The following is a 12,409-nucleotide window of genomic DNA, read 5'->3' as shown; positions in this document are numbered from 1 at the left end:
CGTTTTTCGTCCGAAATATTTTATGCGTAGTGTAAATTTGCCTGTTTTCGACCAAAAATTTAAGCCCGGCCCCCCTCGTTTATGAAATTTTTTATACATTTTGAGTCCCCCGCGGCGTTCACGTCCAAACTTCGTCACTAAGTTTTACTGACCTGTCAGACACAAACGCTAGTTTGAAAAATAAAACAACTTTCTTGGTCGTTAAAGAAAAATTGAAAAAATCCGTTAATGACCAGTGATCCAACCGACTCTTCTTCGTTGACTGGTCAGTACAAGACGAAGTCTTCCTATTCTTAAATAATATTATTGTCACATACACGTTTTCTAGTCAATTTATATCCCAATACAGTTTCCAGCTGATAGCATTTATTAAACAAGTGTCATCTTCGTAAATATCATAACCTCTAAGTGCTTTTTATTTACTCAACCACTATAAATAGTTAAACACTACAACCATTTTTCATACATACAATATCAACCAAAACTACACAAAAATGGAATTTAAATTCAAAGCTTTGCCTAAACCACTCAAACTCATTCTTTACATAACTCGCGTGCTTCTTAAACTCCATAAAAACCAAACAAAAGCACTCAAAAGAACCCTAAGCAACACTCATGGATATCACCCCAAGTCACAAACCCTAAATTCTCAAATTCATGCTTTTTAATCTTTCACAAAAGACATTGATCTTCGACGTCGAAGAAACCCTTTTGAGATCATCGTCAGTGTTTCTGTATTTTATGTTGGTTGCGTTTGAATCCGGAAGTCTGATTAGGGCTTTCGTGCTTTTCGCTCTAAGCCCGCTTCTTTTTTTGTTGAACAACGAGTTATCGGTTAAGGTTATGGTTATGGTGGCCTTTTTTGGCATCAAGAAAGACGGGTTTCGTGTTGGAAGTTCGGTTTTGCCTAAGTTTTTGTTGGAAGATGTTGGTGTGGAGGGTTTTGAGGTTTTGAATAGAGGTAAGAAGAAAGTTGGTGTGAGTAAGTTGCCACAAGTCATGGTTGAATGTTGGTTAAAAGATTATATGGAGTTTGATCATGTTTTTGGAAGGGAGTTAAAGGTTTATGGTGGCTACTTTGTTGGTCTCATGGAAGAAAACAAGAACATTGTTAAAAATCGAATAAGCGAAGAACTAGAACACGACGATGAAGCGGTTTACTTCTCGAACAAGTCAGTTAAGCGTGATTGGATCGCGTGTGGTAACAAGGTTTATATGTTTAGCAATGGAGAAAATAAGGCTTGGAAAATTCTTCCAAGAGAAAGATATCCAAAAGATTTAATATTTCATGACGGAAGATTAGCCTTCAGACCTGAACCCCTAAATATGCTGGTCATGTTCATGTGGTTCCCTTTCTCCGTACTTTTGTCCATTTTCCGAACAATTATCGCACTCACCACGCCTTATGGTGAGTTGATCCCTATATTAGCTTTCACCGGTATGCAACTCAAGCTCACAAACAATAACTCAACTCGAGACGTGACATCTAATGATAATAAACAACATAAAGGTCGTCTATACGTATGTAACCATAGAACCTTACTTGATCCATTATACCTTTCCTTCAGACTCAAGAAACCATTCGCCGCAGTCACATACAGTCTCAGTAGAATGTCGGAGATCTTATCACCAATCAAAACCGTACGATTAACTAGAGATCGCGACCAAGATGCAAAAACAATGGACAAGATGTTAAAGCTAGGGGACCTTGTGGTTTTCCCTGAGGGGACAACTTATAGGGAACCATATTTGTTGCGGTTTAGCCCATTATTTGCGGAGCTAAGCGATAATATAGTCCCGGTTGCATTGGATAGTCATGTGACAATGTTCTATGGGACAACAGCCAGCGGGTTAAAGTGTTTAGACCCATTTTTGTTCATGATGAACCCTAACCCGGTTTACAGGGTCCAGTTTCTGGACCCGATTCATGGGGTCACGTCACGGGCTAGTGAAACACGGTTCGATGTTGCGAATTATGTGCAAAGTGAGATTGGGAATACATTGGATTTCGAATGTACAAGGCTTACAAGGAAAGACAAGTACCTTGTATTGGCTGGTAATGAAGGGTTTGTTTCCACAAGTAACACAAATAATAACCCATGAACATGTTTCATGGATTATTAGTTGAGACACAAGTCAAGTATTTGGATTGAAGTGTTGTTTCTTATATTGTAAAGTATAAATTTGTTGTAGTATTCTTTAAGGTAATATAAGTTGTATATATATATATATATTCATTTGCCTATCAAATATTTCTTTTGAAGCCTTATAAATTCTTATACATAAAATTCGTTATATTGTTACTATTATTATCGTTGTTGTTATACAAAGATAAAAGCAAAAACGTCTAAAACTAAATCGAACATTTATTATCTTGACCTTCCTGATGGGGCAATGTTAGGATCTTGTAAGCATACGAAACCGAACCATACACGAAAGCAGCAAGGGAACAAGAGGATTTAGCGTTGTTCAATCTAGAGTGACCTATATTTACGGATGACAATTAATTATTCTTTACCGGGTGATAAAGATTAGATTATAAGTACATAACAATGATATATATAGTGACTAGACTAGGGTTTGTAAGTTGCTCAACCAGACATCTCGAATGAGCTGGGCTTAGAGCCGGTTGGCCGCACCGTCTCCTCTTTCTTCTTCTTCTTTAAACTTTAACTAAAACCGGGTCAAGCAAGACCTACAAAAAAGACGCGTGACAAAAAAAATCATGTTAACTTTATAGTTCAATTAATTTAATTTGTCAACATCCAAACATACACGTATTGTCGCGTCATCTTTTTATAATAAAAGACTAGGGTCCATTTTTCTTTTTTTTACACTCCAATTAACAACCTGCCTAGTTGTTCCATTGCCCTCCAACCAACAAATTAATATAATTCAATTTTTATTATTTTGTATATTCATATTCGTTCATTGTTTCATATGGATCGTAAAGGCTGTTGAGCTTTCGGTTTTATTTCGATAAGATGGGACGAGACCGGTTTTAAGGGCCAATGTAGTATAATTGTAATATAAATTTGCATATTGACCTTAATAAGGTTAAACCATAGTTGCAATCGGTGGATGTAGGTCACCTTAATTAAACTACGTTAATTTGTTGTGTTCTATATTTTCTTGTTTTTGCGTGTTTAATCTGTTTGTGCTAGTTTGTTGTTTCGGTTCCTCGTTGCCGCTTTGTTCTTAACAATCAATATATGTATAGTATAGTTAAGCACTATGTGATTTGTTAGGTTTGTACATTATAATATATTTTTTTTAACGGTGACTTTCACAGTTAAGTTATCTCACTGCAAGAACATGTCGCGCCCCACAACCCCACTCAGGCCAACTATGTTGACATGATCGTGATCCACGCTGGCATCCGTGTTTGGCTTGATATTCCCGGTAAAACCCAGTTGGCTCCCCTCGCCCAAAGGCACGACGGGTTTTAATGCTCTAGTAAAATCCGATCGAAATCAGGTTTCGAACCCGGGTAATCCGGGTCATCCATCATGTTCCTGGTCATTGGGACAACCCCTCTGGTTATACTATAAAAAGTTAAAAATATAAATTGGGAAAAAAAGGTTGTATTTTATGTGTATAAGTTAAAAAAATATTAATAGACATGACTTCCACATTGTTTATTCGAGTATCATAATTACAAAATTTAATGTTAGCACCTAATTTGCTGTAAAAATAATATATTTCAAACATTTTGATTATTAAACGAAAATCTATTTTTATTTTTTATATTCGTGTACGTTAAAATAATTCCCTTGCAATCTATTTATGGTCTAACGACAATTTCGGCTGACAATTAATTATTTTGGTTTTATATTTTAAAACGTTCTAAAGATATATCGATATAGATTATAATAACACTTAAATACTTAATATTAATAAAATGTTTTCTTCAAATTAAAATATACATTATGTTGGTACCGACAGACTATTGGACTACCAATGGAACTCGGTACAACCTAAAAAGATTGTTCGAAAATGCAAGTAGAACGTTACGGGCGCATGCTATTGAGAATTTCCGAATGATTACCGAACAAAACCATTGATCATGGTCAAACCAACACTTAGCGGGTATGCCATACCGTTACTTTATGCTACATAAAGCAACCCATTAAATCACACCAAGGCATATTAAAACCAAATAATAAGTTAGTTACACAAATAAATTAGTTACATATATAATGTTAGTCACATATGTATAGAATATGCCCAAAATGAGTTTTTATATGGTTTAGTGTTGTTTTGTGTAACTTAAAGCAACCATTAAAACAAGTCAACGCCTATTAAAGCCCAAAACTATCAGATAGTCATACATATATAACTAACTAACTAACTGCAAAGTTACTACCGATCTTCAGCTTCAGTACGGTTTAGCAACCAGCTACTTTATTTTGAAAGCATTTGAAAATCTTTTTTAAACATATTTTTTGCCACCCAACATGACCGAGTCAAGGGGTAGCGCTCCTAGCTAGAAACCTAGTAATCATCATTATACCAAGCCAAAAAGGTCCTATAACAATGAACCCATGATAACATTGAAAGAGCGAACTCAAATCAATATTTATAATGATATCTTGTTTGATATATAAGTAAATCTCGATACCCAAATAGCCCGACAACACCAATATCATCAACAAATAATGATCAGTGATATGCAATTCGATTTAGTTCAACTAGAAAGCATAAAATTACCTTAACACAATGAGTCCTAAATGTTAAAAGGAGAGGGAAAAAAATGGAATCATACACAGGTCAGTCCAACCATTTTAAAGGCCTAAACGAGAATTCAACGTTTTTTCAAATATTATTGTTTCAAATATTAATGATTATATTTATCATTTAGTATGTATTTTTTTTAGTTCGGAAAAAAAAAAAGTTAACTCCTTCTAGAGCCTATCTCGATCATGCATAATATATAGTTTTCTTGATCTACTACATGTTTTGGCATACGAAATTACTACATATCTGCCATTATTTGTGTATAATAATATAATAATATTTGATATTGGGATATCAACTTAATAAATGTTGTGTAGGTGCATGAAATAATTTTATGTGGCAATAACGTGTGGTGTTTATGCATTTTGCATCGCTCCTAAAGATTAAATTATTAACGGTATCTTGTCAGCTCCATGAATTCGGGATAAAATCATTGCAAAAGTCAACTACAGTTGCTAGCTTTTGTGGGAACACTATATAATTATAATAAATTTATAAAACTAAAAACATTGCATTTATAAATGTACTATTAAAGAGATTCACATTTATAAATATATCGTAACACAGCCACTATCTTGGCCTTGGCCTTGACTTTGTAGTAAAGATGTATGTCTTACAGTTAAATGATCGATTCTAGTTTCACTTAAGATATTAAATGAAAAATGAAATAAAAATTTAGTTGTTTACAAATATATAAATATATGATATAAATGTATTATTACATCAAAACACGGAACTTTAAAATGTAGCTAATGCAACACCGTTAACACGTTTGTCAATGATATTTGAGGTTGGATACTTTTATGAACAATTCGTAATCATTGAAAGATTTTCTTAAGGTGTCATCAATAAAGTGAACCAAATATGGACCTAGAGTGGTTATATATATATATATTTGAACGGCGAATTTCACAGTTAAGTTAGACCGTAACTTCTCACTAAGGAGCCCCACCACCCCACTCGGGCCAGAATATTTTGTCTTAAACGGGCCCACGCTGACATCCGAGTTTGGCTTGACGTTCCCCGAGAAAATTTCCAGCCACCTGTCAGTAGACAGATGTTGTACCCTTTACAAGAGAAGCCTCTCTGGAGTAAATACACTGTAATTGAAAACTCGAAAGGAAGGAAGGGGCTTCAAGATTCGAACTGAATTGACCCCTCAAATAAGGTGGACACTTATCTACAGTTAGCATAACCACTCCACCAGAGGTGGAAGGTTACCTGGAGTGGCTATATACTATTTAATTCATTATTTTTAGAATTAAAAAAAAAAAAGAAAACTTACTTGGTTTGGGTCCTTGTCGGTTTGATATATACTTGTTTGGTTTGGTTCTCTGGTACATATTCAAAATTTTTTGTTCATATGTCATTGAATGACAACTACAAGTTGCAAGCTACTTGAGTTTGGTTTGATTACAAGAAACATGAATTTAACCGAGCATAAATAAGGTCGAGACCAAGCCTTAGTCTAAAAATAAATTGTTTAATGAAAGAGCTTGGGCTTACTTATCAAGTTCGACTTGACTTGCGAGCCTAAATGTACCCATTATTATATAACTTTTATTTAATATGTGTTAGTATAATGTTAATAGTTATAAAGGCCATTTGTGATAAGAGAGCAAAACCACGACGGAATATGAAGAAAGCCACCAAAAGTTAGCCGGGCATGACCATGCCTATAAGCTATAGGCATGACCGTGCCGCTCCAAAGACTCTGAACTCGCATGAGCCGAGCCAGTATGATTCATGGACAAACCTAGACAAGCACGAAAGTGCCAATATAATCACTTCAATGTATGAGACTTTATAAAACTTGTCTATATATATGTTTCATTTCTATTGTATACTAAGCACCCAAACAAAATAATATTAATAGGCAAATGAATATATATACAACTTACTTAAATCTTAAAAGAATATGAATACAAAGTATATAGTCTACAATATAAGAATCAAACTTCAATCCAAATAATTGACTTGTGTCTCAATAATAATCCATGAAACATGTTCAAAGATAATAGGATTCGAACTCATTACTTATCGCTTGTTACTTGTCGAAACGACCCCTTCATTACCGGCTAATACAAGATACTTGTCTTTCCTTGTAAGCCTCGTGCACTCGAAATCTAATGTCTTCCCAATCTCACTTTGCACGAAATTCGCAACATCAAACCGTGTTTCACTAGCTCGTGACGTGACCCCATGAATTTGGTCCAAAAACTGAACCAAATAAACCGGATTAGGGTTCATCATGAACAAAAATGGGTCCAAACACTTTAACCCGCTGGCTGTTGTCCCGTAGAACATTGTCACATGACTATCCAATGCAACCGGGACTATATGATCGCTTAGCTCCGCGAACAAGGGGCTAAACCGCAACAAATATGGTTCCCTACAAGTTGTCCCCTCAGGGCAAACCACAAGGTCCCCTAGCTTTAACATCTTGTCTATTGTTTTTGCATCTTGATCGCGATCTCTGGTTAATCGTACGGTTTTGATTGGTGATAAGATCTCCGACATTCTACTAAGACTGTATGTGACTGCGGCGAATGGTTTCTTGAGTCCGAAGGAAAGGTATAATGGATCAAGTAAGGTTCTATGGTTACATACATATAAACGACCTTTATGTTGTTTATTATTATTAGATGTCACGTCTCGAGTTGAAATATTATGTTTGAGCTTGAGTTGCATACCGGTGAAAGCTAAGATTGGGTGCAATACACCATAAGGCGTGGTGAGTGCGATAATGGTTCGGAAAATGGACAAAAGTACGGAGAAAGGGAACCACATGAACATGACCATCATATTTAGGGGTTCAGGTCTAAAGGCTAATCTTCCGTCATGAAATATTAAATCTTTTGGATATCTTTCTCTAGGAAGAATTTTCCAAGCCTTCTTTTCTCCATTGCTAACCGTATAAACCTTGTTACCACACGCGATCCACTCGCGTTTAAAAGACTTGCTCGTGAAGTAAATCGCTTCATCGTCTTGTTCTAGTACTTCGTTTATTCGATATTTAACAATGTTCTTGTTTTCTTCCATGAGACCAACAAAGTAGCCACCATAAACCTTTAACTCCCTTCCAAAAACATGATCAAACTCCAAATAATCTTTTAACCAGCATTCAACCATGACTTGTGGCAACTTACTCACGCCAACTTTCTTCTTACCTCTATTCAAAACCTCAAAACCCTCCACACCAACATCTTCCAACAAAAACTTAGGCAAAACCGAACTCCCAACACGAAAACCGTCTTTCTTGATGCCAAAGAATGACACCATAACCATAACCTTAACCGATAACTCGTCGTTCAACAAAAAAAGAAGCGGGCTTAGAGCGAAAAGCACGAAAGCCCTAATCAGACTTCCGGATTCAAACGCAACCAACACAAAATACGGGAACACTGGCGATGATCTCAAAAGGGTTTCTTCGACGTCGAAGATCAACGTCTTTTGTGAAAGATTAGAGGCATCAATTTGAGAATTTAGGGTTTGTGACTTGGGGTGATATCCATGAGTGTTGCTTAGGGTTCTTTTGAGTGCTTTTGTTTGGTTTTTATGAAGTTTAAGAAGCACACGAGTTATGTAAAGAATGAGTTTGAGTGGTTTAGGCAAAGCTTTGAATTTGAATTCCATTTGATTTTTAGTTGATTTTTGCTTGATATTTTAGGTATGAAAAATGGTGGTATTTATGGTAGTTGAGTTTATTATAAGCACTTGGATTTTATAATATTTACAAGTTTGACATTAACCCTAATAAATGCATGCATGAGCTGGAAACTGCATGTATAGATGTTTGACTTGAAAACGTGTATGGTAACAGTAATAATAATAATATTATTTGAATAGTCAACGAAAAAGAGCCGGTTAGACTAGTTACTTGAAGTCGGTGAAGGAAAATGATATAGTATACAACGGTCATGACTTACGTACAGGCTCCCAAATGAATACGAACAAGGGCATGTTTATATTTAATTTTTTAACCTTAAACGAACATAAACGAAAATTTACGAACATAAATAATGAAACAAAACATGTATTGATGTCCGCTCGTTTAATTAAATAAACGAACATAAACCAACTTCAAACCGAACAGTTTACAAACAGACAGTTCAATGAACGCTCAGTTCATTTATATATCTACTTACATAACCTATATTAAATGGATAATATAATCACAATTTTTATTTGACTAGTTAATATCAAGAAAATGTCTTTGACCAATAATTTTTATTAACTTTTTTCAAAATGTCCATCTAATTTTATTGGTTTTAATTTGGTATTTCTGGAAGGCGAGGATTGTGTTGGTGTTCAATTGGAAACCAATTCATCTTGCTAGGTTGGTGGAGGAAGTTAAAGTTCGTGGTTTCCTTTGAGGCTTAGGCCATGAGGTATACTTTAACTTATCTTAACTCCATATAAGCACCACATCACTCATTTTTTCTCTTTCACTTCATGTCATTCAAAGGAAATGGTTTAACCCATTTAACTCTATCTCTCTCCTATTAATACATAACTAAAATAACAAATCAATTAGTAATTAATTTATAGTAAATGCATATTGTTCTTTTTAACCCGTTAAAAGCATAACACATAAGCCTTTTTAACACACTTAACACAAGTGGAGAGTGGTTTAATCTATCTTTAAAGTGTCATGTCATTTTAACCTTTGTAGGGGTTAGAGTATACCCCATGGCCTTAGGATGAGGAAAGATCGAAGATGGTCGACTTGTTGACTTAGAAGGACCGGCGCTTGGCGGTGTTTTAGATTATAATTGTTTGTTTAGTGATGTTTTCTTTGTTTGGTTGTTTTTGCCTGTGCGTTGTAGCTTCTTGCTAGGCCCTTTTCTTAAAAAAAATCCCTCTCTTTTAGTCATTAATTCAACAAGATTTTAGTGAACTAGATTCTATCAGTTATTCTAAAACCGTCTGATGACATGATTTTTTTTGGCATCCGACGAGATTATATTTTGGCTTCTAAAGAGATTATTTTGACTTTCCAAGATTGTTTTGGATAAGTGACATAAGATGCCAGCGAAATGAACATTCTCAAAATATATTAGTTAGTGAAATAAACATTCCTTTTTTTATTACTTTTGGTAAAAAAAATCAGAAATAAAAATAATATATTTTTTTTTAAATGAGACCATTTTGATTATTTGGGAAATTAATAAATCTACTTTCTGTTGTTTGGGTAGAAGTGATTTCAATGAAAACCGGAAAACCTTGGGACTTACGATTTCGGCCCTTTGACAATCAATCTAGAGAAAATATATCGATAAAATAATAAAATATAATATTTTAAATTTTACTTTTTTATAATAACTATATACAAAAGATTCAAACATGATTCATAGTTATAAGTGATGCGGTCCGTGTGGACGTGGTCACACATATTAGTGGCGTATCATATGATACGAATAGTTAGAGCTAAAAACTATCAAAATCAGTGACGAATTCAGGAAAAATTTTCACTGAGGTCGGAAAACGATTGGTATCAAAAGTTTATAGAGGTCGAGGGAATTTTATGATCATATACGTACCTTTAAGACTGGCACTGGTGCAAAAACCGTAGACACCCATTACCAGCGAACTGGGATAAAAAGAAAATGCATATGGAAGAAAAGAAATTAGAACTTGAATCAAATGAAGAAACAACTATTTATATTTTAAGAATCTTTTGTGCCACAGGGTCATCTTTCGAGGCTCAAACGGTGCCCCCAATTATCCGGAGCCATCCAATCCCATCCGTTTATTAATAGGGCACCACCTTCATCATGCCCTGTGTCGTTCGTCTAATGAGTTAATGCACAGACAAAACCAGTGACCATAATCATTGGTGGTACGAATTGGTTGGCTTCCAGGCTAACAGGGGCGTCACACGGGGCCTTGAAAGATGACATGATACAATAATATTAAGTTAGAGTAAAGACCGTCAAGTTATTTAGAAAAAAATCCAGTTGCCTTGACTGTTTGAGTGACTAAAAAAGTAATATATGCCATAATATCATATTATGTAAGTGTCTATTAACATGTATGATCACATTTATTATTGTTTACCTATTAACAGTATACTTTCTTTTTTTATCAAACGAAATATCTAAAAGATAAATAATGAAATTACTGAAATGAAATAATAGGCATCAAATATTGTTACCTATACATGTGACATTTCTTACTAAAGTCCATATAATTAATAAACTAGACCTACTTGGATGTGAACCATAATGATAGAGAACGATTCAAATATTTCGCTTCGACGAATAGTTTACATTATTATTAACGCGTCAAATATTTAAACCCAAACTCACTCGGTATTAATATCTTTTCCATTACGCGAAGTTATCTACTTCACAACACATAAAGACGAGTTTGATAATTTAATAAAAACGTGTCGTGTTATCTTTAAATAGTAACATAAACTAGTCAAGCAAAAATTCATGGCTATTTATGGTGGGTACGTAGTAAGTCACTTAATTGGTAGTTAATGGCTAGCTATTTACTCCTTGTGTATACTCTATTTTCTTGACCAAAGAATTGTCTACATAGTACATCCCATTTATTTGTTTTATTAATTAGGAGGGCAATTCAGTTAAATAGTAACCTTTAAGGATGATTAATAATGTATGAGGAAATGAAATTGATAAATAAATATAATGAAAAAGAAATGAAATTAATTATTATCATTTCATTGTTTTATTTGATTAACGTATGAGAATGAAATTAATTATTAATTTATATGAAAAGACGTGATAATGAAATAAAATTTCAAAAATACTCTAGCTAAAAATAAAGATAATTGACCAAAGTAAAAAAAATGGTAATGGTGCAGCATGGTGCTCGCAGTGAAGGTGGCAACAGCAGTGATTATGGTGGCAGGCTAGCAGCGATGGTAGTGATGGTGGATGTGATGACTAGGGAAGTGATGGTAGTGGCAATGGTGGTCTGATGGTTGTGTCAAGAAAGTATGTTGAAAAGGGGAATTGAGTGGAATAAAAAGTATGGGATGCGAAAAAATGGTTCTGATGTGTTTTGAGGGAATGCGATCATTGTGTAATTGTTGATTCCATTTCATTGAACAACCAAACATTCTTATTTGCATTCCTTCACAATGGCCCTAACTATTTCGTTTGCCATTCCTGCATACCAAATGCTACCTCATACTTATAAAAGTGTTTGTTCATTGTGTCGGGGGCTAGTCACCAGTTGGGAAGGAAAATGACCACACTGAGGGGCCGGGGCGGGTCGGTGTTTCTGCCTGTTTCGCATGCCATTGGCTCACATCCCACATCGATACATGCAGACTAACCAACTTTCAAACAATCTACTACGTCATTAAAATCTACAAATCACATAATCAACTTGATCCACTTTATTTATTTAAATGTATATATGTGTATTTGAATGGTTTTCAAAGATTTAAAATCACTTAAGATTACAAGTACATGTATAATCTAGATATCAAAATTCTTAATAAGTAAGATACTCCATTGAACCCTTGGGATGTATATTTCATCAAACGCCTTATTCTTACAATCAATAGTATAAGAAATCGGGTTAGTGTTATCAGACCATCGACTGTGTGTTTGCATAGTGAAATCGGTAATTCCCATCAATCAAGTGATAGGTGTTCAAACCCTAACGTGATGTTAAATTAAGGATGTAGTCGTCG

At 34.6% G+C, this 12,409-nt stretch overlaps 2 pseudogenes; one reads left to right on the top strand and one right to left on the bottom strand.

Moving 5' to 3' along the window:
- The first annotated feature begins 244 nt into the window (after positions 1-244).
- LOC143599231 (putative glycerol-3-phosphate acyltransferase 3 pseudogene) lies at positions 245-2,222 on the top strand (annotated as a pseudogene).
- A 4,388-nt stretch (positions 2,223-6,610) lies between these two features.
- LOC143599228 (putative glycerol-3-phosphate acyltransferase 3 pseudogene) lies at positions 6,611-8,373 on the bottom strand (annotated as a pseudogene).
- Positions 8,374-12,409: the final 4,036 nt, after the last annotated feature.

The sequence above is a fragment of the Bidens hawaiensis genome, unplaced genomic scaffold (genome assembly GCF_021521415.1).
Source record: "Bidens hawaiensis isolate Kalapana, Puna unplaced genomic scaffold, B.hawaiensis_p1.1 tig00051625_1, whole genome shotgun sequence".
Classification (NCBI taxonomy): Eukaryota; Viridiplantae; Streptophyta; class Magnoliopsida; order Asterales; family Asteraceae; genus Bidens; species Bidens hawaiensis.
The sequence above is the reverse complement of the archived record's forward strand: the minus strand, read 5'-3'. Positions and strand labels throughout refer to the sequence as shown.